This window comes from Meles meles, chromosome 1, assembly GCF_922984935.1.
Source record: "Meles meles chromosome 1, mMelMel3.1 paternal haplotype, whole genome shotgun sequence".
Lineage (NCBI taxonomy): Eukaryota > Metazoa > Chordata > Mammalia > Carnivora > Mustelidae > Meles > Meles meles.
The window spans coordinates 54128505-54156062 of NC_060066.1; the positions used below are offsets into that span (position 1 = coordinate 54128505).

The window sequence follows — 27558 nt, forward strand, 5'->3', positions numbered from 1 at the left end:
AAGGTCAGGGGAAAAAAAAGTAAGAGATAGGCTACAATAATTGGCAGGTAAGACTTAAAGATCACCTTTATTACTAGGAAAGGTCAGGTTGGAGTGCAGGGTTTTTGCTAATCCCGAAGCCCAGAAGTAAGTAGAGGCCGCACTGGCAGGACAGGCCTCTCTGTGGGCCCAAAGGAGCCGCTCACACTATAGCATGAAGATCAGAGGAAACCACATCTACTCAGAGGGCAGCCCCACTCCATAGAGGAAGAAGGGAGTTGCTGAGCCTGGAGTACCTCGTTCATGCTTCCTCTGGTCACCCATCAGAGAAGTCACTCCCGCTCCCCCTCATGAAGTAAATGGAGAGGTAGCAAGCTCCAGGAAAGACCTGGCAGTGTTATCTGCTTGAACTGTGTAGAGAAAGGGTTCACTCCCAGTGGAGGACAGGTAATACTTGATGCCAAAGGAACTGGGCAGAATCAAAGGACAGAAGGAAAAGAGTATGTGTGTGCCTTACAAAGAAGGACCCTTGGGACTTGGAGCTAAGCAGTCAGGAGGAAGGGTGTAGAATATTTTGGGATGGCATGGGCAGGGGCCGGTGGGCTTGTTTGGAAAGAAGGTGACAGATGGCTGGGAAGTCCCTACCTAGGAACTGAGGAGCCTCCCTCCTTACTAAAGGAAACTTCAGAAGTGGCACAGAGTATTTCTCTGTGAATATGTGTGAGAGATTTTTTTTCTTGATTGCATCCTAGCACATTGAACTCAGAGAATGTTTTTTCATGTACCTGCCTGGGTCTGTCCGTAACTTATCTTAACTAATTACGTATAACCTTATGGATTGTACTTAGTGACTAGTCATCAGATTTCAGTCGCTTCAAGTCTCATTTTTGGAGTGTATGACCTATAGAAGGACGTGTTGCAGAGTGAAATGATTCCCTCCCTTTCCATGATTAACATCTCTGTGGTTACATGAAAAGCTCCCTCTAAAATAGATGTAGCTCCGAGTAAGTTTTCAAAGCTGACTTGTTGTATGTGTCAGTCTGGGTGGGTCCAGTGAAATCCCCGCTCATCGAGTCATGCCCAGATACGTTCATGAGCCAATGGCCTGTTGATTTTGAAGGCTTTTTTATAGTATACATTTCTCCAAGATAAAGGCCTTAGACATGGGGCTTCAAAGAATGGTAACAATCCATTATAGAATCATTTATTACACAGACTTTGTTGTTCCATGTGGTAAACCATATTTGCTCCAGAACAGTGTTACTAAAAAGGAAAAAAAAAAAAATCTCTTCAGTACGGTGAGTTTCAGAGATGACTGTATCCTGTACCCTGGAAGCAATTGCTAACTCTTGGCTGAATGCTCCAGGTGTGGAAAGGTGGGGGTCGAGAGCACCGAGTAGCCACCTTCTCTGTCTTCAAGGGGTTTGAAATTTCACTGGGGAGATGGGACAGGCATTTACATTACAGGCATTACATTATAAGTGGCAAATACAAACAGTATTTTTTGTACCAGGATGTCTGCTTTTTGTCATTCTTTGCCTTGTTTATTTAGAAAACTTATTGAGCGGTCTGGTAAGTGTTAAAGATACTGTGTCTTTTGCCTGACACTGTGACAAATGCTAGTGTCTTGACTTAGCCCAGAGGTAATTGGATTCCCCATATAACTGATTTTCCCTCCCCTATCTGAAACTTGGTAGATTTTAGTAATTCTCTTCTTGGCTATCATTTATCATTTTACCTTAGTTCCCTTCTTACTGTTGTATTTATTGAACTAAATACATCTCTAATATGGCACAGAGAGAAAGAAGAGAGAATTGGATACCTGAAGACAAAGGAGAAGTTCCAAGGTCTAGTTAAGTTGCTACATCTCGGCCAGAGGATGGTCCAAATACACAGAGTACAGGAGCCTGATGTGAAACGTCCTGGTGGCCGTCGTGTTTTCTTTAGGATGCTAAAAGCATTACAGGATATGGTTTTTGTTTGTTTTCTTTTTCATTAGTGCAGAGGGTTTATTTCTTTACTTTCTTTTATCTCTGTGGATGTTTGGCCACGGAAGAGTTGACTTGTTTTAATGGCAGTTCTTATGGACTGGACTGAATTAAGTGTATCAGGCTTTTTTTTTTTTTTTAAACAGCTTTATTGAGTTAAAACTCACATGTCCTACAGTTCACTGATATAAACTCTACGGTTCAGTGGCTTTCAGCATATTCAGAGTTTTGCAGCCATCATCATCATCAACTTTAGAGCATTCTTATAACTCTGAAAGGAAATCCGTCATTCCTTAGCTGTCGTAAAATTTCCCCCCTCTCTTCCACAGTCCCCCCAGCCCTCGGCAACCACTGATCTACTTTCTGTCTCTAATGAAGGAAGCAGTCAGCTGAAGTTTCTAAGTGTGACTGATTAGAAGAATGAATCTCATCAAAAATAATAACAAGCTAGAAAGCAGTTACATAGTCAGTATGTGGAAAAGGACTCCTCAGCCCTTATCATTGTGTGGATCAACCATATGCAGTAGCCCTGACTGGCTCTATTCCACTTCTTTACACAAGACATGTTTATTCGGGTAAAGTCAAGGACACTTTGCTTAAGAGGTCATGGCAATGTGCACTGTTTGCCCAGAAAAATCCTATGTTGAACATTCTCTGCATGGGGACTTCACTAAGGTAATAGGTCTACCCCAAGGAGCTCGTAGCATAGAAGAGAGGGATGGAGGTATATAAACAAGTAGGTATGAAATAACATCAGAATCCTTTAAATACAGCACAGAGGGTACTCCCAGGACAGTCATTTATGCTGGGGAGCCTGGTGGGGAACAGAATGTCTGAAACACCTCCTGAAGAAGGTGGCTCTGGGAGGTCAGCGAAGGCACGTTTGCAGTATGTGTGAACTTGGGGAAGGGCATGTGGGTTGAGGGAACAGTGTGTTCAGAAGCAAGGAGGTAGGAAGCATCCTGGAGCCTTTGGACATGAGCACTTGCGGCAATAGGGTATTGTTCCCAGGAATGTTGGAGAGGAAGATCCTGAGGGCAGTGAGCCACTGCATGAGCCACTGCATGAAAGGTGCTGAGTAAGAACCAAGGAGGTCGGCCTTCACCCAAGGTATCAGTTTCCTGTAGTTGCTATAACAAAGCACTACCATTTGGAGGGCATAGAACCACAACAATCTATTATCTCACATTTCTGGAGGCTGGAATTCCAAATCAAGGTGTTGGCAGGTTCACACTCCCTCTGAAACCTGTAGGGAAAGGTCTTGTCTTGCTTATTCTCATTCTGGTCGCTCCAGACATTCTTTGGCTTGGGTCAGGATGGTTCCCCCTTGCCTCTGTCTTCACATGGTGGGTTTCCTGTGCTTCTTTGTGACATCTTACCCCTCCCCCACCATGCATGTCTGTCTCTGTGTTCAAATTTCCCCTTTACATAAGGACACTGGTCATATTGAAATAGGGCCCCCCTTCATGACCTCATTGTAACTTGATTACCTCTGTAAAGGCCCTATTTCCAAATGAAGTCATGTTCTGAGATACTAGAGGTTAGGACACCAACATACATTTTTTAGGAGAGAAAATGCAACCTGTAATACCCACCAAGCATTCTCATGTGACTGAAAGAATTTAAGCAAAGGAGTTGAGCAATGATATTTGCATCTGAGTAAGTCACTTGGCCGGCTGTGGAGGATGAATACAGAGGAGTCAAGAAACGTGAGGTACCTGTTGGCCTTGTCCGGGCAAAAAGTCATATGCACCTTGTATGCCTGGCCAAGGAAATAAGGTATTACTGTATTCTTCACTCATCAAATTAAAAAAGAGAGAGAGAGAGCCACAAATTCACGGCATCGCTGGAAAGCCTGGCCAGACATAGCATCCGCAGACAAAGATACTCAAGAACCCCAGAAGGTATTAAGATTGGTGGTGAAACCCAACAGAATAGAGAAGTGCATTCTCCTTTACAGCCTTGTAGATGATATATTAATGTGACATTGACTTTAGGTCGGTGCGGAGAGGAAGAATGAGATCACAAATGCACATGCCAACCCATCCATTCCGTGTCTGGGAATCTATCCCATCAATATCCTCACCACAACCGAAGATATATATGCAAGAGCTATCATACCACATTGTTTCTAATTGAGGAGTACCAAAAACATCTAAACATCTAAATATCCATTGACCCTAATATATTACCTCCATACCTGTCAATGCTCTGTAGTCATTAAAAGGAATGAGATAATTCTGTATGTGCTAACATGGAAAGTTCTCGAACATCCAGTGAATGAGTACAATGAAACTGTTGAACAATTCCCAAAATAGGGATGCTCGGTATTACCAAGTATATAACAGTAAAGAAAATCCCCCTTAGATTTTTGTATCTTCCCACGTCTTTCTAAGTGTTTTACTCAACTCTAAGTGTGCTTACCTTAGGCAAGGAAATGGGATTGGGGTAATAAGGTGAAAAGGAACTTTCATTTTGCATATAGGTCTTTCTGTATTCTGCAAACATTCTCAATAAGCATGCATTATAACAAAACTGAAAATTTACTGTAACAAACATTCAGGGATATAGAACCTATGAGATTTGTCCAGTAGGTGAATGTGCTGAACAGCAGGTTGGAAGGGAATGGGGCAAGTGAGGACTAGAATAGAATGGAATGGACTAAATGGGGAGGATACATTCAAAGTCCCTCAGAAACTAAAGGGCAACATTTTATTTTTATATTTTTTAAAGACTTTTTTTATTTATTTGAGAGAGAGAGAGAAAGAGCACAAGCGGGGTTAGGGGAGCAGCAGAAGGAATGGAAGAAGCAGGCTCCTGGCAGAGCAGGGAGCCCCATGTAGGACTCCATCCCAGGACCCTGGGACCATGACCGGAGCCGAAGGCAGACAGTAAAGCAACTGAGCCGCCCAGGAGCCCCAAGGGCAACATTTTAAAGAGAGCGCTCCTTTTTTTTTTTTTTTTTTTTTTTTAATAAAACAAGCAAACAAAAAAGAAGGTATGTAGGGGGCCCCTATGAGGTTCAATCGGCTAAGCGTCCGACTCTTGATTTCGGCTCAGGTCATGATCTCAGGGTCATGGGATCAAGCCCCCGTGTCAGGCTCTGCACTGGGCATGGAGCCTGCTTAAGATTCTTTCCCTCTGCATTTCCCCCGCTCTTAAAAAACAAGAAAAAGAAAAAAGAAGGTCTGTATCTTATTGTAAAAAAGATCTGGGGGTTATAGTTTGAGAGGTAGTACTTCTGCATTTTCAGCTACAGTTGGCAAAGCACTTCTCCACGAGTATGGAGAAGCAGAGCACCATGAGATGAGAGTTGGTCGCAGAAGTTAATGTCCTCACCAGAATTGCTTCTGGGTATAAATAGTGTATAAAGTCACAAGTAACTTAGCGCTAGCCATCTACAGATTGCAGGTAAAATAACACTCTGAGGGATGGGTGCCTATCTGTGGAATAGGAGGGAAAACTTTCCCCTTTAACTCGTATGTTCCTCTCACTTTTCCTTCCTTTCTCTCTTCCCTCCTTTACCCCTTCCTGTCTTGCACACTCACACGCCCCACACACCCATCCATGTCTGTGATACAAATCTGCCAGGCTGAAAACAACGTGAAAAGAAAAGAAACTAATAGAAGACAGTGACATCCAAATCAGATAAGCACCTGCAGACGATGATAAGGAAGGAGATCCTCTGCCAAAAACATGGTACGAAAATTGTGTTGCCTACTGAGCATCCAAAATGTGATAGGTAATATTAACACAGCAGAAAGCTTGAAAACCAAGCGACAATAGAATTTCCAGCATCCACTCTTATTTACTGTTAATGAACAAAACACTGTCATCTACATTAGTTCACGAAAGCCTCATAACAATGCTTTGAAGAAGGAAATGATTCCATCTCTTTATGGGAAGGAACACTGAGTCTCAGAAATGGGCAGGAGAGGTGGTTAGATCTCAGAGTATATCTGCTAACATCTCAGCTGTCCCTTTTGTACAACACTCTCATGTCTGACGTCCCTGGTACCACACTGGTTTGTCTCTGAAGCTACGCCTTGCAGACATTATTTTTCAAAAACATGTGTTGTCAGCTCTCCTAACTTTGAAGAACCACAGAAGTTAGCAAAATATATTAATTCATGTCATTTTTTGAGTGGAGTGGTCCTTTGGGCAACAACAAAAAGCTTGGTAAGAAAAAAGGGATAGCTTGTGCCCTTTTGCGGGGGCTAACCAAAAATAGCTTACAAAATAAAAATGTAGAATTTAATTCCAGAAATAATTGTTACATCATTCATGATGCTAAACACATGGGGTACAATCCTAAGCTGTGAGCAGTGAAAGAAGGACCATAGAAATGGGTTCTGTTTTAGCCAGGCTCTGAGGTATTTCCTGGTACTAGGAGCATAGGTATTTGGTGATACTTGTTCAGATGAAGAAATAGCTGTTAACTGTTTCACTAATTATAGCATGCAAACCCAGCTTCTCCATTGGAAGGGAGAAAGCAGAAATTATCACTGTACAGATTACTTCAAGAGGGAGAAGTGTAGTAAGAAAGTCATTCACTAATAGATGTTTGCTTTTTAGAAGTTTCCAGACATGACATTACTCCACTGCAGTCTTCCCCTTAAAGTTATCAGAAAGCTACAATGTACACATGGGAGTGGAAATGTAAATTAGCACCTGAAATAAATTGATGGCCACAACAGCCCCCCACTGAGAGTTGCCTGGCTCCCCCAAGGACCCCACCCCTGGGCTGAGTCCTCCTGATGCAGAATGCCTTTCAGTCGTAAAGATCTGACCAAAAGCAGAGCAAGTCTCTGGTTCCTCATTCTATTACGGCTGGGGTTAGTTCTGCTACAGCACACCTTTCTTATTCTTTCCTCTATGGTGGTTTTGTATAGATTTCTTTACCTCTACTATTTCTTAACTACGGGGTAGTTACCATGGCAACACCTGTTGATGGCAGACCAGGAAAAAAAAAAAGTAATTCTGCAGTGAGGAAGCTGCTTCTGTATTTCTTGCTTCTGGCTCTCACAGTTAGATTTAGGGGATGTTTTTGTTCCTTTCTAGGCTCCTAGGTGACACCATTTTCTCCATTTGGGCAGATTGATATGGAAATTGCTCTTAGCTCTTTTTGTGTTAAATGCTAAGATGCAGCCTCCAGGAGCATTTGTTTTCTGGTGATTTTTACCAACTATAATAGAAATTGTGTCTTTGTCCAAGGCAGTTCACATCTTTAAAGCATGGGGTTTTTTCCTCCTTTTCTCTCATTTTTTTTCCCCTTCCCTTTCCCCTTCTCTTTTCACTTGATCAGTTAGACGGGCTCGTGTTCCTTCTTCGACCAGACAGACAAAGGGCCTAAATAGCAGAGCCCAGATCCTGCGGCTCACATAAAATGCCATTAGTCTAGAAATCAAAACAGAGAAGAAAATAAAACTGGGATTATACATCATGCCAGTCAGTTATATAGGCAGGTTCATGGAACTATGTCCTAGATATTAAATGAAGAGACTTAAAAAAAAACAGTGTCCTCAAGGACAGTCATGTACTATGAGTTGATAGTATCTTCTTATAGAAACTTGGCTATATCATAAATAGTACGTATTTTTTTTTAAAGATTTTATTTATTTATTTGACAGAGAGGTCACAAGTAGGCAGAGAGAGAGGAGGAAGCAGGCTCCCCGCGGAGCAGAGAGCCCGATGCGGGGCGCAATCCCAGGACCCTGAGATCATGACCTGAGCGGAAGGCAGCGGCTTAATCCACTGAGCCACCCAGGCGCCCCATAAATAGTATGTATTTAAACAGGCATTTTGGTATGCCTATTCTGGATAAGGCAGCGTAGCAGAATCTTTGGATGAGATTTTTTAAAAAGGAAAAAAAAAAAGGCACCAGCTCTGAAGCCAGATCAGCGGGATCTGAGGGATCTCAGGGATCTGAGGGAGAACGTATGCAGGTGGCACGTGGGAAAGCCACCACTTCAGAGCAGAAGGTGATGAATGAAAAGTGGCCTGGGTTCTGTTCACTGCTCAGACCCTGAAGAGCTGGGTGATTACTGAAGACGGTGTTTAAAAATGCAGATTCCCTCTTTGGGATTGTATCATGAATTCCGTGAATTATGTGAACTCCCTGTTATTTCAGTGTTATGTGAATTGATATAAATAAGAAACAACTCCAGGATAGAGGCTGGTTGATGTGTAAACCTTCTCTCTTGATAGGAGAAATGCAGAGTAATGACCCTTGCCTTGCTCACCCTCCCCTCTGTGCCTTTAAGTCAGGTCTCTAATGTTAGAGAACTTGACCATGTTTCCATGCCCTGGCCCTGTATTGGCATCCTAGGGTTGCCATAATGAAGCACCACCATTTGTAAAGGTGCTTCATATATGCGTGGATTAGATGTCAGAAATTTATCATCTCACAGTTCTGGAGGCTTGAAGTATGAGATCAAGGTGTTAGCAAGGTGTTCTCCTTCTGAAGGTGCAAGGAAAGATCTGTCTGTTCCTGACCTCTCTTTTAGCTGCTAGTATGTCCTTGGACTGTGGCTGCATAAATTTCTATCTTCACGGGCATTTTCCCCAGATAGGTTTCTCTGTACCCAAATTTCCCCCTTTTATAAGGACGTTAATCGTATTAGATCAGGGGCCAACTGTTCTCCATTCTGACTTGATTGTAACTAATATCTGTAATGATCCCATTTCCAGGTAAGGTTACATTCATTAGGACTTTGACATAGGAATTTTGGGGAAGACACAATTCAGCCCATAACAGGCCTATAAAAACATAGTCTTGTCCTCACATATGCAAAGTACAGCATCCCAGATGCAGCCATTCTGCAGAGAAGACACAGCCCAGTAGGCCAGAGTCCATCATGATGCCTTCCGTTCTGCTGAACACACCGTGTCTTACAAATCATCATAGAACTAATATTTACTGAGCGTGGACAATCCATTATCAGGTCGTACATTATTTCCATTCAAATGAATCTCCTTGACTTTCTCGAGGATACTGAGCATTAAATCTCACTGAGTGTCTCAGAAATTCCTTGAAGTTCACCTTTGGTCATTTAGTAGTTGTTTTCTATCAGAGAAATGATTGAAATGTCATGCATATGATAGCATTTCCTAAAACTAGCCTCATTGTGTCTTTGTCCAAGACTGGCTCTCTTTGGTCATTTAGTAGTTGTTTTCTATCAGAGAAATGATTGAAATGTCATGCATATGATAGCATTTCCTAAAACTAGCCTCAGTTCCTAGAAGAATGGCCCCAAGAATATGATATCGCAGGCAGGGTTCTGGTGTGATACCCACAGGCAAGGTTGAAAGTCCAGGTTGAAGAGGTCAAATGTATATGTGTATGTATATTCTCTTTAACTACATATATACAATTTATTCCATTTGTATACATGTAGAGATGGATATAGAAACACTGTCTGTAATACACATGCATATATACACATATATAGAAAGAAGAGGGCACTATGAAACCACTTGGGCCGTAAGATCCATATACAAAATGCCAGCCTACCCACCCCCAGCACACAAACACACACACACAAACACACATGCACACACACACCCCTACACATTCCTCCAAAATTCATTCACTTTATAGACAACAATCTTTAATAATGTGGAAAGCTACCAGGAAAAAAAAAAAAGAGCTTGAATGTATCCCCCTTTTTGACCCCACAGGCAGGGCCATTGCCTCAGGCCAGCCCAAACAACACAGCCAGTTCTTTAGAACCTCAAGTGGGAGGGGTTGGGGTCCGGAGGGGGGTTCTCTTTTTATCCTGTGCTTACACTGCAGTCTATACTGGGACTTCCAACAGTGATCAGATTTCTATGAATTTGGGGGTTTCTCAAAAACATACTTGGGGAACCTTCAAGTTAGTGTTTGACCTCACACCTTCCTCAGCTTCCTGGGGGAGGTGCCCCTACCCCCACCCCATACGTACACACCCATTGAGACAGCTCCCGGGAAAGCTCAGTGATCAGGGACCCTCCAGCCCCACTATCCCTTGGTGATCCCAAGGCTAGAGAAAACAGAAACTGCTGCTCACTGGGAAATGTCTAAAGGCTCATCTGAGGCTCTGAGAGACAGGGAGGTGTGCCTAGTGGCTGCCCAGTTAGGTACCCACCAGGAGACACGAGCCAAAGCTAGAGGCTCAATGAGTGGCAGCTTAAGTTCCATCCCGAAAGACAGCTTCCCAGATAAAATAGATGGAAGAGACTGGAGTAGTGTTTACTTTTTCTTTTTAGCAAGAAAATAACACTGAAAGGTGAAAATAACACTGAATGAGGGAATGAATGAACGAATGAACGACCTCTTTAATTGCCCGGTTTGTTTGTTTGTTTAAAGATTTATTTATCTATTTAGGGCGCCTGGGTGGCTCAGTGGGTTAAAGCCTCTGCCTTCGGCTCAGGTCGTGATCCCAGGGTGCTGGGATTGAGTCCCGCATCAGGCTCTCTGCTCAGCAGGGAGCCTGCTTCTCCATCTCTCTCTGCCTGTCTCTCTGCCTACTTGTGATCTCTGTCTGTCAAATGAATAAATAAAATCTTAAAAAAAAAAAAATTTATTTATCTATTTAGAGCAAGTGTGGGTGGGAGGGGAAGAGGGAGAGAGAGAATCTCAAGCAGACTCCCCACTGAGCCAGGAGCCTGAAACGGTTCCATCTCACAACCCTGAGATCATGAACCTGAGCAGATATCAAGAGTCATAAGCTTACTAGCTGAGCCACCAAGGTGCCCCTAATTGCCCTATTTATTATTCTGAGTTTATCTACATTGCCTAAAGGAGGATGTTTTTCAAAATTTATTTTACTACCAATTCATTAACTAGTAAGTAGAGGAGTCAATTTATATATTTTCTGTTCACTAAAGCAACATATAATTTCCAAAGCTCATCTTTTTATTGTTAGTGTTTGTGCTACCTTGCTTTATGTTTAGATGTTGGAGAACCATGCAACTTATCCTCAAATATATTGAATTTGCATATTGTAAACTACTCTGTCTTTTACCAGAAAGAAAAGATTTTTTTTTCCCCATTGTGCACTTTGGTCATTTGATTTTTTTTCTCTGTTAATATTGAAACTGCAAGGAATTCAAGTCCAAGCCTTGCTTGGGATGCATCTTACAGATAAGGCTTATAAGAAATAGTGTCATTTTAAGCCTCTTTCCAGGTAATGGTCTTACAAAAAGAAGGTTTTTGCTAGTAAAATGTCATTTGTTAATGACTCAGTGTGTGTATCGTAACTGTATCTTTGCTTACCTGGATCCTGTAATATTGTAGATAGTATGAGGATACATCCTTAAAAGACTTTTATCATTAGGTCCCCAGAATTCAAGAAAAATATGTTCTTCTTGGAAAGGGGATTATTTTTATTAAACCATACCATTTAAGAGGATTTTCAGAAAGAATTATTTTCCCAGTGTCATACTTATATCTTTTTGATGCCTAAAAATTTTTGGTTTTTTTTTTGGTTTTTGTTTTTTTTTTTGGTGCTTTCATCTTATCTTCATAGTAGCCTCTCTCTGGCACCTCCGAACTTTCTTTCCCTGCCTCTTCCATTTTTCTGTACTCCACCAAGAAAATTAACTCCCTGAAAATACTCTTTTCTTAATGGACTGTTGCTTCACATACCTCAAGGATTTCAGCTGTTAGAACGTGTGAGAAGTGGGGCAGGAGACATCAGATAGCATGAGAACTAGAACCATTCACACCGAGAATCCCAGGAAGGCTGCAAGTGTGAGCTGAAGCAGCTGGGGGGTGGGAGAGATGGGAGGCACAGCTGGGAAAGCTGGCAAGAAAAAATGGCCAGAAAACACAAGGGAGCTTAGCTAGGGGAGAAGTGCCGCCCAGAAAGTCGAGAATACTGGGATGAGGACGGGAAGTATCTGTTGTAAATTACAGTTTTCCCAGATTGTTCAGGATATCACAGCCCAGATACGTTGGCTTTAGCTACCATTTTAATCGCTAAACCATTGGGCATATTCAGTATTATTTTCTTGCATGATTACGGTGAAGGACTGAATATTGAAATTTTCATGGGAGGAAGTATCTGTGCTTTGAGATTGATCTCTGTTATATTGACAATTTACTAAACCTACCCTAGAATTCAGCTGGATTAATAAGAAATCACATGCATTAGTTTATAGGTATATTTGTGGTTTTTAATACCCAAAGTGTATCAAATAAATAACATTTATCATTTGGACAAATAAGGGGTAGATGTAATTAGCTAGATTAATAACTGGTTTGGTGTGTATATCCAGAGGGAACTGATGAATAAATTACTTGTTTCCTAGAGAAAGGTTTCTGATATTTGAACCCAATCCTGTCCTCGTTGACATTAGGCCTCAGTTGGGTACAACTGTGTAAATGCATGGCCCAAAGCTGGGAGAGATGGCTACTGTAATAACAAAGGAGAGAAACAAAATTCAAGAATAACTTGACGTTTAACTCAATGACCCAGATCTATGAGGCAGGAATGGCACGGGGATGATGTAAGCACCTCACCGTCACCATCACCAATTAAATTGCAAAAGGACAGGAGGAGAGATTTGTCTTAGCAGCATCATATATGAAAGAAAGTTAGATTTTGTTCTAGTCCAGTACAAGATTCATATATGACAAGCGTCTGATTAGTGTAGCCGGTGAAAAAAGCTTCTGTGATCACAGGTTTTCTGAATATCTGTAGTAGAATCTGCACTGACACAAGTAAGCGTCCTGTTCTCTTCCTTACCAACCAAGTGTTTCGTCATCTGGAGACGTGCCTTTGAGCTTGGTCTTTGGAGGAAAACCAAGAAAGCAGAAGTGTTGGCCTCCAGCATGTCTCTTCCTGCCTCCCAGGTTTCTTTCCCACTTGTTCCTCTCACATGCATCATCTTGCCCTCCCCGGGGCTGAGCTTGTTCTCACTGAAGCAGGAAACATCGCTGAAGATGTTTAAACCTAGTCCCCAGGGCCGTGGAACACAGTACAGTCTTGCTCAGTGCTGGCTGAGTTGTAGGCTGAATCGTAATCTCCCATGCTGGGAATGGTATTGCCCCAGTGCTGACCACTGGGATGACCAGTGCTGTGTCCCAAATGGCCTTTATTGCCACCAGGTGTTGGATCTCGTATCCCAGGAGTGACTTCCAGATTCCCGTGATACTCACGCCTTGACCTTGCAAGTTTCAGCTTTTTTTCTTCCTTCTAAATGTCTGGGACAGAGTGTGTATTTTGGGTATCATGGTTTGTCTTGATTTTGTCGGGAGATCTCAAGAAATTGTGGCTCTTACCCTGAATCATTGCCCAGTAGCCAGATTCTGCAGCTGTGATTAGACCCCAGGATGATCATGGACCGCTCTCCTGAGGTAACCAGCCTATCATGGCTCCCTGTTGATAGCTTTGCCTCCCTATGATATCTGGTCCACAGCAATTGCCCTAGCACCATCATCAAAACCCACATAAGGACTGTTTCCTAAATCAGGTCAATGTCCCATGAACATTGTGCTTGGTTGCTGAGCCACTTCGTTAAGTTGGGCTTTGTAGTTGGACCAGGCTCTCAGCCTACTTTGCTGTCATAAGCAGGCCTGGCCAGGCTTAGCTCACTTCTTCCAGCCCAAGTGCTTTTTTAAGTTAGGGTAGCTGGTACCCAGAACTATATGCTTTAAAATGGAGAAGAGGAAACTCAAGGGCAGGACAAGAGGAACTTCTGTAAATAGGTGTCTTCAAGTTTTTAAAAGGTTGCCATGTAGGAAAATTATTGGACTTGTTCTGTATGGCCCTAAAAGTTAGAACCAAGACTCTAACAAGTTTGGGGCCACTAAGTCACTAGATGAAAAAGAACCTTCCTTAACCCCAGCTCATATCGCACAGCATTTGCCAAAGACAGAAACAAATTCCTTCCAGGAGCCCTTCATTATGGAAGGGATTCTGGCATTCGCTTGATAAGCAGATCTAAGTGTTGTTGGTTTGTTTCCATCGCAACATGGATAAAAGATAAAATTTACTTGGGTGGCATTTGCATGTGTTGTATGTTGATGTGGTCACTTATCAAGCACGAATGACCTTCAATCCAGCTCCTTTCCTTGTCTTCAGGGACTGTCAGGGAGAGCAGCTTTATTATATCAATATGCTCAAATCTACTCTGATTAAAAGTTAACTCATTCAATCACTGAGTAGACATTCAATGATTATTATATATTAGACACTGTGATTCATCCTGTGCTCAGTACTTTAAATGGTTACATTAACCAAGTCCTTTCGTTATTATACTTGTGACCTGGAGGTCACAGACATTGTAGAAAGGGTTCAAGTATCAACTGGGTTTGATTTGTAGATCACCTTTAAGTTTTTTTAAATTTGAGAATCCTTAAGTGAGCATGATTCTAGTCTCACAGTGAGTGGATAACCTGTCTCCAAGTATAGTTTTTAAAAGTCAAACATGAATTTGGAGTTGGGTTACTCAAGTCAGGGCTACTGTCCTGACACAGTCCCTGTGTTTATCTACCCGGATAGGAGGGGACTTTGCTGTCAACCTCCTCACTGCTTCCCTAGAAGGGGCTCTAAAGGCATAACTTAAAAAATAAAATAAAATAAACAAACAAACCAAAAAACCAACCCAGAAAAAAACACTCGTCTTCCTACACCTCTTCTCAGCAATGCCAGCTGGGGGTTGGGTCAGGCCATCTGTCAGGTGCATAACCCAGCCCTCAGGGCCCCAATGGCCCAGAAATTGAACTGTATGTCAGTTTCTTTGAGTGGCTGTAGCTAGAACAAGCCTTCAGGTGAGCAGACCAAATGCATCATGAATTGTCAGAGTTCACTTGTTTGAGCCTTCTTCTGAATATCATCATCTGTCTTAAGAACCTGCTAACAGTCCTAATGAAAACTCTTGTCAGTGAACTAGGTACAGAGGACACGGTGCTGAATTTACCGTTCCACTAACATAGTATGTGCAGGGAGGGGGCCTTATCGGAGTAGACACCACGCTTCCCAAGTCCTACAGTTCCATTCAGTGGAAAAAGAAAGCAACATGGACAGCATAGGATTTCTATTTGATTGGGTCAGTTATCGTTTGCAGTGACTAACTGCTGTACACCCTTAGACATAGTCACAGGTGTGAAAAGGGGTCTGAAAAGGCACTTGGTCCATGCAGAATGACTCTCCAGTTGTCTTCAGTTCAAACACAATGGCTGGCAGTGGATGGAGCCCAGTGATAGCGCGCTTCGCGGCAATGACTGCTGTGATTCCAGCTAGACTTACCCTGGGGTTTGCCATATTTCTTTCAGATTGCTCTGGAAAATGACAGACATTACAATGTTCACATTTCTTGGAGTTTCTTTTTGGTAGCAGCTTTATTGAGATAGAATTCACTTGTCATACAGTTCACCACTTTAAAGTGGACAGTTTAACGGACAGAATTGTGCAGTCGTCCCACCGTCCATACCTCAGAAAGGAGCTCTGCCCCCCTTAGCTATCATCCCCGTCTCCTGCCGCCCGAGGCAACCACTAATCCACTTTCTATCTGCCTGCCCATTTTGGACATTTCACGTCAATGGAATCAGAGAGTATGTGGCCTTTTGTGTGACTAGCTTTTGTTCACTCAGCATATTTTCAAGGTTCATCCCCGTTGTAACATGAGTCAGTGCTTCATTCCATCTAATTGGCCACATACTATTCTTTGATATAGATTTGATATAGATATAGATTTTGTGTGTTTATTCACCAGTTGATGGATATATGTACTGTATCCACTTTGGGGCCAGTATGAATAATGCCACTGTGAACATCCATACACAAGTTTCTGTGTGAACGTATGTTTTCATTTCCCACGGTACATACCGAGGAGTGGAATATATACCCATGTATACATACCCCAGTACATACCTGGGACCAATGGTAACTCCTCTGCTTAACTTTTGGAAGAAGAACCAGGCTGTTTTCAAAGTTACTACCATTGTACATTCCCCTCAGGAGATATGGAGGGTTCTGATTTTCCTCCACGTCCTCACCAACACTTGTTACCATGTAGACTTTTTGATTATGGCCATTCTATGGGGGATGAAGTGGTATTTCATCTCATTGTGGGTTTGGTTTGCTTTTCCTTGATAACTAATAATGTTGAGCATCTTTTCATGTGCTCATTGGCCATTGTGAATTTATTTTGAGAAATGTCTGTTCAGATCTTTTGCCTGCTTTTGATTGGGTTGTCTTTTTATTATTGAGTTATAAAAGTACTTCATGTATTCTACATAAAGGTCCTCTATCAGATATTATTTGCTTGGATTTTTTCCCATTCTTTGGGTTATCTTCACTTTTTTAATAGTGTCCTTTAAAGCACAAATGTGTTTAATTTTGATCAAGTCCAATTGATTTATTTTTTCTTTTGTTACTTGTACTTTTGGTGTCATATATATAACCCCACGGCCAAATTTGAGCTCATGAAGGTTTATCCCTGTGGTTTCTTCTAAGGGAATTGTTGTTTTAGCTTTTAAATGGAGGTTTTGATTCATTCTGAGTCAGTTTTCATATGGTCTGAGTTGAGGATGCAACTTCATTCTTTTGCATATGGCTATCAATTGTCTTAGGTTTTGTTGTTGGAAAGGCTGTTTTTCCCCCACTGAACAGTTTTGACACCCTTGTTGAAAATTAATTGGCCATAGATATACAGGTTTATTTCTGGATGGTGCTTCTAGTCCATTGATCTATATGTCTATCCTATTCTAGTACCACAGTGTCCTGATTACCTTGTTTCTTTGAAATATTTTTGTCATGAAATGCATATTCCAGAAATGCAAAATTATGTACCACTTTTATGTTATTAAAATAACTGTCAAGTTATATGCTCAATTTTCAAATTAGACTCTTTACTCCCACCTAGTAATAGAGCTAAGGCAAACATTATTTCTAATACATATTAATAAGATTTGGCATTTTAAGAAAAATATTCTTTTCATGTCTTTTTTTTTTTTCTGTAGCAGTTTGATTTAGATAATCCAATCTTGCTTCTATTTCTAACAAATTCAGGAGCGTTCTCTGGGACCACCCATGATGACATGGGCAAGTGGAGATATTTACAGTTGGAATCCACATCTAAATATATCTTCATGGCAGGGTTTCAGGAGGAGGTTTGTTTGAAAATCTAATGAAAGAGGGAAAGGTGGTTTGGGAAAGGCCCTTGTCTGTCAAGCCCTCACCCAGTGAAGGCGCCCTTCCCTTTTAGTTTGCATGATTGACAGCGGAAAGACCTGGAGTCAAGTCAGAAGAAGACAGCCCATGATTTTGTGTCTTATTCTGGTCTTTTTAGACTTATTCAAGAAAAGAAAATAATAATAGCTGAGTGCAGTGGCAAACAAAAGTCAGCCATTTCTCCCTTGGTAACTGTCAGGGAGACAATAGATGTACCTCGAGACAGTGTAAATAATCTGCTGACTGTGCTATGGAAGAAAGCTACATACAGTCTGCGATGATTCTGTGTGACCCTAATAGAACATCACTAGATTCAGGTCTAGAAGGCTCGTGTTGCACTCAGTTCTTTATCTTCAAATCTGGAATTGTAGCTCAGTCCGTTAAAATAATTGAGAGGTTCTGAATCAGCAGCTAGGATGTTCCCCTCAGGGTGTAAGCTCATTCATTCATTCATCCCATCGCCCTCCCCTCGTCCCTCCCATGCTGTACTAACTATGGTGCCTCACATGAAACCAAGGTTCAGTTCAGGAGATATTTGTGAGGAGATGGGAAGAGACGTGGAGAGGGAAGGTAGATGGAGGAAAGGCTGGGCACCAAACCTAGACCAAAACCATGGATGGGATGGGACCAAAGGGTACAGATGAATTAGGAGGGAAATGAAGGGAAGACATCCCAGTCATCCCCTCCATTTCTGCACGTCGTCTTCGTTTCCACAGTGAAGTGGGTAAAGGAACAATGTGGAATCAGGAGATCTGCATGTCATGTAGGTCACATGGTTCATGCTGTACTGAAGATGCTCCCTTTTTTAAAGATTTATTTGAGAGAGAGTGCACCCGCACATGGGGGGGTAGGGTGGCAGTACATGGTGCAGAGGGAGAGGGAAAGAATCTCAAGCAGTCTGTATACCCAGTGTGGAGCCTGATGTTGGCTTGATCTCAGATTTCCCCCTCAGACCATGACTCAGGCTGAAATCATGTATCAGGTGCTTAACCCACCAAGCCACCCAGGCACCCTGAAGGTGTTCCTTTTAGTAAGACATTCTCATAATTAAATCATAGCTTACTTTATTTAAAAGCATAAACCTTAAATACATCCCTCGTTTTATCCCAAATTCAGGTAACAGATACTTGAATTTTAATATTCACCGCAATAAGACACAGATTTATTTATCGTAATATTAGCAAAAATGTGGAAAGAGCAAGTAAATTGTTGAATGTTTGATCAGACATGAACTGTTACGTTGACGATCATATTTTTATTTATTTACTACTATTTGTAGTTTTCCTCAACTTCACAGCTTGCTTTGCTTGGGAAGGAATGAAAAGCTCAATGTTTGGCCCGAATTTTCCCGTGTTTTTACAACGAACTGGACAAGTATCTTTGACAGTCTGTATCCATCTGCCTTTTTTTTTTTTACCCTAGTTTTCTTTCTCTTTGGTTACAGGCCAAGCAGGAAAAGAGGACTCTCGCCACCACATTTCGAAGGGAGTCCACCACCAGAACTTTGGTTCCTTATTTGGACAAACATTTCTCCAAGGTAAATACTACCATTGTTCAATAAGGGGGCCCCTCATTAGAATTTTCAGGGCATAGTGGGGCCGCACACAGGCTTGATTGTTGTGTCTGACAAGCCTCGAGTGCTGCAAGGGAGGGAGGGGAGAAGTGAGCGGAGCCCAGGGGATATCCCGGAGAACGGAGAATGGAGAACGGAGAACGCCCTCAGAATCCGGGAGCTCGCGGAGTCACACTACACGTGTGTGGGAGGAGGGGAGGCAAGGGGAGGTGGTGCTTCTTTCTTCATGTGAATCTCTCTCTCTGGCGTTCATGAAAACAGCAGCCAGTGTGGTTTGATGATGAAAATAACATTTTTTTCTTCTATGGGAAAAAACGTGGGGCAGTCCTTCCTAGAAGTTACAATCCAATATATACCATATTCATGTCACAAAGGGAAGGAAAACGGAGTCATAATATTTTACACCAACTAAGACTTACAGATGTGGAAGATTTTAAAGAAATCCATGTGCTCCTTTCATGAAAATTACCTACTAAGTAAGGTTGTGGTTGGTCGGTGACAGGGACTTCCCATCCTTAATGCCTCTTCTTGGTGGGAGGGGAGGGCATCCGTGTGGAAGAGAGAATGGGAATATGAGAGAGAGAAGGAGAGAGAGATGTCAAAGAGGAGTCTGTCAGCACATACACTATGTTTCAGAGGAGTAACTCCGGGCGCTTTCTTTATGAATCATGAGCTTAGCGGGAATAAAGGCTTAACAGAAGCAGCTGAATTTGTCGTTGGCTTTAGCATTCATGAATTGGCTGCCAGTACTTAACACAAATTGCTGTGTCATTTCTATGAAGTTCCCCTGTTGCTGCTCAGTCTGTAGCCAAAAGCTGTTTTTGCTAAGCCCTGAAATTCGATCTGATAAAATGCCTCCGTCTTTCCTGATAAAGATACCCATGTTCATCACCCACAGAAATGCAAAAATATACGATCCAATTTAAAAGAAAATAAACTTGTCAGCTTTCTCTGTTTAGCAGTTAATATATGGCTGACATTACTCAGTCCTTAGCTCGCCAGAATGTGCTTTCAGATTGGCAAGGGGCGAGTAATGGGTTCCTCATTGCCAGTCCTCGTCCTGGTGGTTCTTTTCCGAAGGGGCTGGGTGGGGGGAATGGAGCTGTACATTAGAGGAGAATTCTGTGATACTATTCATTGTCTGTTCTGACAGAGAAGACATTGTTTGTTCACTGTAATAGGCTTGGCAGGAATCTGTGCTGTGCATACAGAATGGGGGAAACAGCACTGGAGAATATCAAAATCCAAAGCAATAGATTAGCTTAGAGATTTTTTAAAAAATATATTTTAATAGCTTCTCATGACCGTAGATGCAAGTCATAATTTAAGGAAATAGTTTTCCTGCAAGTGACAGTTTTCTTCACGTTTCATTATGCGTGTATTACATAAAAAAGGCTTTAAGACAGCAGTGTGCCTATTTAAATACCGTGGTAACAAGAATGACAATCATGAAGTTTATAAACACACCAGACCTGCTTGGAGATGGCTCCCTGTGCCTTAGCATTCACGTCAGTGTACGTGAAAAACAACCTCGGCACCCCTCTGGTGATGCACGGAAGCCAGTGTGAGCTGCCTAAGGTAAGAGAGAAAAGACACTTTAAATGATGTGTTTGGAGGTAAGAAGTCCACTGCCAGGGACAGTGCGAGAGTGTGCCATACCCCAGACGTTCACAACCTTAAAGTCAACGACTGTCAAAGTGAAGGTGGAAAGCAGTGTGCAAACCCTGCCTTGGAAACTGTGAGCGGGAAGAGATCTTGTCAGGCTGTGGGCTGCTGTGTTCACAGAGCACATGAGCTAGACCAGGGGAGCTCCAAGAGCAGGTGTGCTGGGGCCATTCCCAGCCAAGTTCAAGGGCCCCTCGTCCTTGTGCTCCAAGAGAGATTTCTCATATTCCTCAGGCTTGGCTTGTATTTATCAAAACTCCCTGTATAATTGTATAAGAATGATATCCTGTAAATTACAACATTTCTAAAATTACAGCTGTGATGATGTCGGTGCACAGTCAGTCATTATATGATTGCAAACCCTGCTTGGGTTTTTATGTAACCTATAGAAGGATCCGTCTTAGATGCCTAAAGCAAATCTTTTCCTCTGCTACTTATGACATCGTTCAGGTACGTTATCTGCTTGGTTTTTAAATTTCTTTGTCTTTTAAAATGTGTTTGGCAATCTTTTTAAAAATGTGTTTGTAGAACCTCTTAAAAATATGTAAATATATATGATGGTATTTTCAAGGAAATACCAAAGGAACCAAGTACAATTAACCAAGATGTTACAAAACTGTTTCCCTTTATTGCTTCAATATATTGGCACATTTATTTTTGTCTATTTTAAAAGTAGTTTTTATTTTATCATTTTTAAAAACCACGTTAAGGGCTAGAAAGTCCCCACTCTCCTGTAGGGGTCCCTTGGAGGCGCTGCGGCGGGAGGGCGGGGGACCGAGGAGCCTCAGAAGACAGTTTGCGGGATAACTGCTGGTGCATCTGTGACCCCGGCGGCCCCATTACCATCCTGCCTTCCTGTCCCTCTACTGCTGGAACCCCTGGTAACCACCATTCTGGAGCCCTGATCATTAGCTTGTACCAGTGACCTGGTCCCGCAGAGCCTGGCCCTCAGCCTGTCGCAAAGCAGTGGGAGATCGCAGGCTTTTGAAGCCCGTGTGTGCAGCCTCTAGAGGCAGGATCATAGCCCGGCCTGGCTTCCTTCGCATCCTCGTCACTAGGGGACAAGGAGTATCCTGGTCTTAAAATGAGGAGTTGCAAAGGGCTTGTTTCACCTGTGACAGCTCATCCTTGTCTGTTGGGAAAGGAAGCGTATACCAGTGGAGGGAAATTGGAGTACACGCTTAACGACACTATTTTATTCAGCAAACACTTAAACTACACTTACTGTGGGGCAAGCAGAAGTCTAAGTACATTGCAAATACTAACTCATTTAATCCTCTGCTTTCATTATTATTATTCACATTTTACTGAAGAAGAAACTGCAGCTCAGAGAGGGTGAGTGACTTGCCCAGGGATCCACAGGTGGTGAGGGCGGATGGCATGTGCCTCAGGGGGTCTGCGCCAGAGTCCAGGTGTGAGGGCTTTGTGCACCCCAGTCGCAGGTACCTCCTATAACAACAGCAGAGTTTGCTTCATGGTCCTGTCCCTTTGGGGTCTGCCATCCCTGCAGAAGCGCACACAGTGTGTTACACTGCTAGGTTTTGAACTGTACACCTCTTGCGTCTTGGCATATACAACAGGAAAGAATTTTTAATTTCTGTCCTTGTAGATTCAGAGTGGGTACAGGTTCGTGCTGTATGGTCAAGCCAGGGTTCCAGGCACTGCAGCCCCCGGCTGTCAGGGGGAGCTGTACCCCACAGCGGGCCTGCAGACGACCTCCCCCGCTGCATTGGGAGAAAGGCCATGGGCCATGCTCTCCCTCTTCCTCAACACCTCTTTCACCGAGTGAAATGTGCTCCAGCCATGAGGCCAGCGGTGCTGGACTTGCCATTATTAAGAGCAGCCACTGTTCAAGCCGATATTTCAATAAGATGGATGTTTGACCATTCTCCTCTCTGACCTGCTGTGAGGATTTAGCTGCCTTTAGGAGGTCTTGCCTGACCCCAGTACTTCCCAGAGAGCGGTGTTAATGGGTGCAGCTCCCTTCCACCACTCTGGAAAGAGAAAAGAAAGAAGGTTTCATTAATGATCAGCTATGTTTGAGAGATGTGGATTAAATGAAATTAAGTTGATGTACGTATTGCAGGTTTCTCCTAATTCTCTTGTGACTCTCCACAGCAAGATATAGAGTGCAGAATTTCCTAAATGTTTTATTCTGCCAGATGGGGAGAAATGTCTGGCAACACCCCTTTGAGCAGAGCTGCCTTAAGAAAAGGAGAGACAACAGAACAGGTCATAGAAGGTAGTCAGGTATTGAGGAAAGATCAGTCAGCTACATTTGAGATCCTTAACTTTCACTCCATCTTAAAACCAGTAGTCACTGGGACCTCAGCGCGTCAGATTTCTTATCCGTAAAATATGGAGGATAGAACTGGATTATCTCTAAGCTATTTTCATCTTTGTGAAAAGCTGGCAATCATTTGTTTGTGTCCTGTCTGGCTCCAGAAGGACTTTTAAGAATAAGGCACAATATAGAATGCATTAAGACAGAGTAAATTAAAAACAGGTGTGGATAAAATGAGGCATAGGGAATAGAAGGTAGGAAAGACAGGAAGGAAGGAGGTTAGTATGCAGAATGAATTCTGGAAATCCTTCATGGTGGATATGAAAGAAACAAGTTTTGTTCAGTGCTTTTTTTTTTTTTTTAAGATTTTATTTATTTATTTGACAAAGAGAGAACACAAGTAGGCAGAGAGAGAGAGAGAAGAGGAAGCAGGCTCCCCGCTGATCAGAGAGCCCAATGTGGGACTCAATCTCAGGACCCTCAGGATCATGTCCTGAGCTGAAGGCAGAGGCTTTTTTTTTTTTTTTAATATTTTATTTATTTATTTGACATAGAGGTCACAAGTAGGCAGAGAGGCAGGCAGAGAGAGGGAGAAACAGGCTCCCCACTGAGCAGAGAGCCCGATGCGGGGCTCGGTCCCAGGACCCTGAGATCATGACCTGAGCCGAAGGCAGAGGCTTAAACCACTGAGCCACCCAGGCCCCCCCTGTTCAGTGCTTTTTGATGAACAGGTTGAAGAGAGAGGAACTAGAATCATAGCTTCGGGATTACTGTTTCCTAGGCTAAAAACAAATGTTTGCTGCAGAAACAATGGTTCCCAGTTTTGAGACCAGTTTTTTCTCACAGTTTTTAAGTTCTATGGCCTTTTGGTCTTTCAGGTCGAAATTTTGGCTCTGTGTCAGTCTGGTGCCAAAGAGATGGGCCGTCCATAAAAGTGCTTCATAGGTAGCTGTGCATACATCGTCCTCATTGATGAAACCAGTACCCACTGTGGAGCTGCTCTGTCTTGGCACATGTGCAGGCATCTGAGTCTCGCTCAATTCCCTGTACTCTGGAGTGTTCCCCAGAACCTGGAGGGCTGTGTGATGGGAGACCAGCAGGCTGAGTGGGATGGTGTCTCGGGCAGAGACCATTTGTGTGACCTGCCTTGTACAGCATTGCTACTTCAATTCTGTTTTCAGGATGCCCATCCCCTTGCCCCCCACCCACATCTGACTTCCTGCCTTTTGTCCTCGCCTGGATCAGGATCTACCTGCAGCCTCTTAATAAGGTCAGAGATGTCCCGGGGTCTTTCATTGTTAGGGTGCTAAAGGTTCAAATCCAAGTCCTCTTTTTTTTTTTTTTTAATAATTTATTTACTTGACAGAGAGAAATCACAACTAGGCAGAGAGGCAGGCAGAGAGAGAGGAGGAAGCAGGCTCCCTGCGAAGCAGAGAGCCCGATGCGAGGCTCGATCCCAGGACCCTGGGATCATGACCTGAGCTGAAGGCAGAGGCTTTAACCCACTGAGCCACCCAGGCACCCCTCCAAGTCCTCTTTTTAAAAGTCTTAGTAAATAAAATGATTACTGATATATTTTTAAAGAAAATGATACTGTTAGAGGACCTCATAGAGTATAGAAAGCCCTTAGTGACAGTCAGAGAAACAAGCATTTCACTCAAATGCTGCAAGCCCATGGCAGCTTTCATTAGTTTTGATTTATTTTTAAAGATTTTGTTTATTTGACAGACAGAGATCACAAGTAGGCAGAGAGGCAGGCAGAGAGAGAGGAGGAAAGCAGGCTCCCTGCTGAGCAGAGACCCCCGATGCGGGACTCGATCCCAGGACACTGGGATCATGACCTGAGCCAAAGGCTCACTGAGCCACTCAGGCACCCCTAGTTTTGATATTTAATCACATATTGTTACTTTATATAGCAGCTGGCTGACTGGTGAGACAAGAAACATAAGAATTATCAATGTCATTCTAAGCTGCAATCCTCTGGACAAAATTCTTATATACTTAGCATAGCGTTGGTGACCTTTTTTTTTCCTAAACTGGGTAGTAGTTACATAGGTGTTTATTGTATCATACTTTCTGCAAATCTTAAATACTTGAATAATTTGGTAAGTTTCATAGCTGCTTTTTGGAATATTGTATAAAATTCTATGTTAAAAAAAGGTAGTGACAATCATACAATTCAGCTTTTTATTTATTAGAAATAAGTATCAGCCATACTCTTAATATATGTGTCCTCATACACCTGTTGGCAAGCGGACAACACAGTCAGAATGGACAAAATAGAGATATTTATTGCAGAGAAATGCTTGTAAACAGCGGCCTAAACCTTTCTATCTTGTCTTAATTTTTTATAAGTAAACACAAAAATTATCATAGGTCGATTGTTTGTCCAAAATGGTAGCTACCCAAACATTAGCTAATGAAAGCAATTATTATCTGTTTTGATATTGTAACATATTAAATATAATTTGGAACTTATGTATTTGAAACATATATGAAAATATTTATATATTTGATACATATGTCATATGCCTATATGTCTTTTCAAAAACGTATCTGCAAATCATGCATTTTATTCTATAATTAAGTTAGAGGAAATTGAATAGTACATCACTTGTTAAATAGGAAACACTCAAGGGGCGCCTGTGTAGCTCAGTCAGTTAAGCATCCCAGTCTTGGTTTCAGTTCAGGTCATGATCCCCAGATCACAAGATTGAGCCCCATGTCGGGCTCTGTGCTGGTTGTGGAGCCTGCAGTTGGTTGGACGACTGCCTTCGGCTCAGGTCATGATCCTGGAGTCCCGGGATCGAGTCCCACATCGGGCTCCCAGCACCACGGGGAGTCTGCTTCTCCCTCTGACCTTCTCCTCACTCATGCTCTCTCTCACTGCCTCTCTCTCAAATAAATAAATAAAATCTTTAAAAAAAAAAAAAAAAGATTCTCTCTCACCCTCTGCCCCTCTTCCCCTTAAAAAAAAAGAAATACTCAAAATAGAATTATTAAAGTTTATATGTGAGCATGATAATACAAACTTTAATAATAATATCTTGTCTAAAATCAAATAATTGTATTTAAGTCTTACATCTTCCTTATATACCATAAAATTTTTTTTTTAAAGATTTTATTTATTTATTTGACAGAGAGATCACAAGTAGGCAGAGAGGCAGGCAGAGAGAGAGGAGGAAGCAGTCTCCCTGCAGAGCAGAGAGCCCGATGCGGGGCTCGATCCCAGGACCCTGAGATCATGACCTGAGCCGAAGGCAGCGGCTTAATCCACTGAGCCACCCAGGCGCCCCTATACCATAAAATTTTTAATCCAGACACTTCCAGTGGAGGCTTGCGAGTACATACTTATGCAAGTCAAAGCAGGTGAAGACTTGAGTGAAGCCTGGACAGGACATTGCAATAATCATCTGTAGTTAGTTTAAAGAGAATGTCGCTGTTCTGGGGTAAGTGGTTGGTAATGAGATATGAGGTATGGTGAGGTGCAGAAAGAAGATCAAAGGCCAACAGTAGAGTCAGTTGATTGGAAGAAAATGTTATGAAACCACTGTTGCCCTACCTCCCTTCCCCCCCACCCCACCCCCACTATATCACAGGTGCATCTGCTGCCATTTCCTGTTCCATCTCTCTGGGAAAGTCAGCCATTACCTCTGCGAGCAGGTGCTGACCTCAGACGTGTTACACAAGCCCCTGTCCTGTTGATATTCTCTTTACTTATTTACTTTTTTTTTTACTTTTTTACTTATTTATTTATTACTTATTTACTTAAGATATACATTACATATGTATACTACGTTGAAATACTAATCATAAATGAATGGCATGTCCCCTATTGTTCATTTTACAACAAAGAGTGACTTCTTCCTAAGAAGCCCTATTTTTCTTTTTTTTTTTTAAAGATTTTTTAATTTATTTATCTGACAGAAATCACAAGTAGGCAGAGAGGCAGACAGAGAGAGGGAAGCAGGCTCCCCGCTGAGCAGAGAGCCTGATGCGGGGCTCGATCCCAGGATAGGGATCATGACCTGAGCGGAAGGCAGAGAGGCTTAACCCACTGAGCCACCCAGGTGCCCCAGAAGCCCTGTTTTTCTTAATCGGGTTGCATTTCTTAGAGTTGCGTTTCCTTGTGTTCTTGGATGTTGGAGCATAATTTGTACTGTCTTGTTAGATAGCCTCTTAGTTTTCATGTTCTGACTTCACTATTTTTTATTACAGTAAATACATTTTATATCTATTACATTCAAATGCAGCTAATGAGTTTCAAAATGATTTCAATCAGCATCATTATTTTCCAACAATCTTAATGTTGCTTGACTGTTCTAATTGTTAATTTAAAAAAAAAATCCAACTGTCATTGGAGTAACTACTCTTTAATAAAACCTCGATAAAAGTCTAACGAAACATTTCTGTGGATTTGACCTAAGGAAAAGAAATATACATGAGCGAAGTATCTTTTGTATTTAATTAATTGGTATAAGCTACAGTATTTCTCTGTGTGTTGTAACTAGCTTTCATTTTCAAACTTTGGAAGAATGAGTCATTTGTACTAGGAAGTAGATGTTAAAGAACTATGTTTGGCAACTTGGAGAACATTTTTAGCATTTGAATTTCCCTATTTATAGTACAGCATCAGGCAGAGTAAAATGTTTGGCATTTCTATAAGGGATGCAAACTCTTTAACATTCTCTGTTGTGATCTAACAATTCATTTCAGAGTAAGATGAATCAGTCTTGTTTGGAAAATGTTTTATACAAATATTGGCAAGGAAACTGTAACTGCATTTCTGTGGATTTTAAAAATGCAAACTCCCCTAAAGTAAATGATGACAAATTTCACAATATTATTGCTTTCTTCTGCATTACTGTAGTTCTATGTGAATTGCCTTTTATTACTTTAAATTCCACA

The 27558-nt window shown here is 42.1% G+C and overlaps 1 protein-coding gene across 3 annotated transcripts in view; it reads left to right on the top strand.

The window, feature by feature from the left end:
- PAG1 (phosphoprotein membrane anchor with glycosphingolipid microdomains 1) overlaps positions 1-27558 on the top strand; it is a 137605-nt gene that overhangs the window by 60477 nt on the left and 49570 nt on the right. For all 3 annotated transcript variants that reach the window (XR_006818392.1, XR_006818391.1, XM_046006051.1), the window contains exon 3: positions 18573-18665. The gene's annotated coding sequence lies outside the window, so the exon portion shown is untranslated. The remainder of the gene's footprint in view (positions 1-18572; positions 18666-27558) is intronic.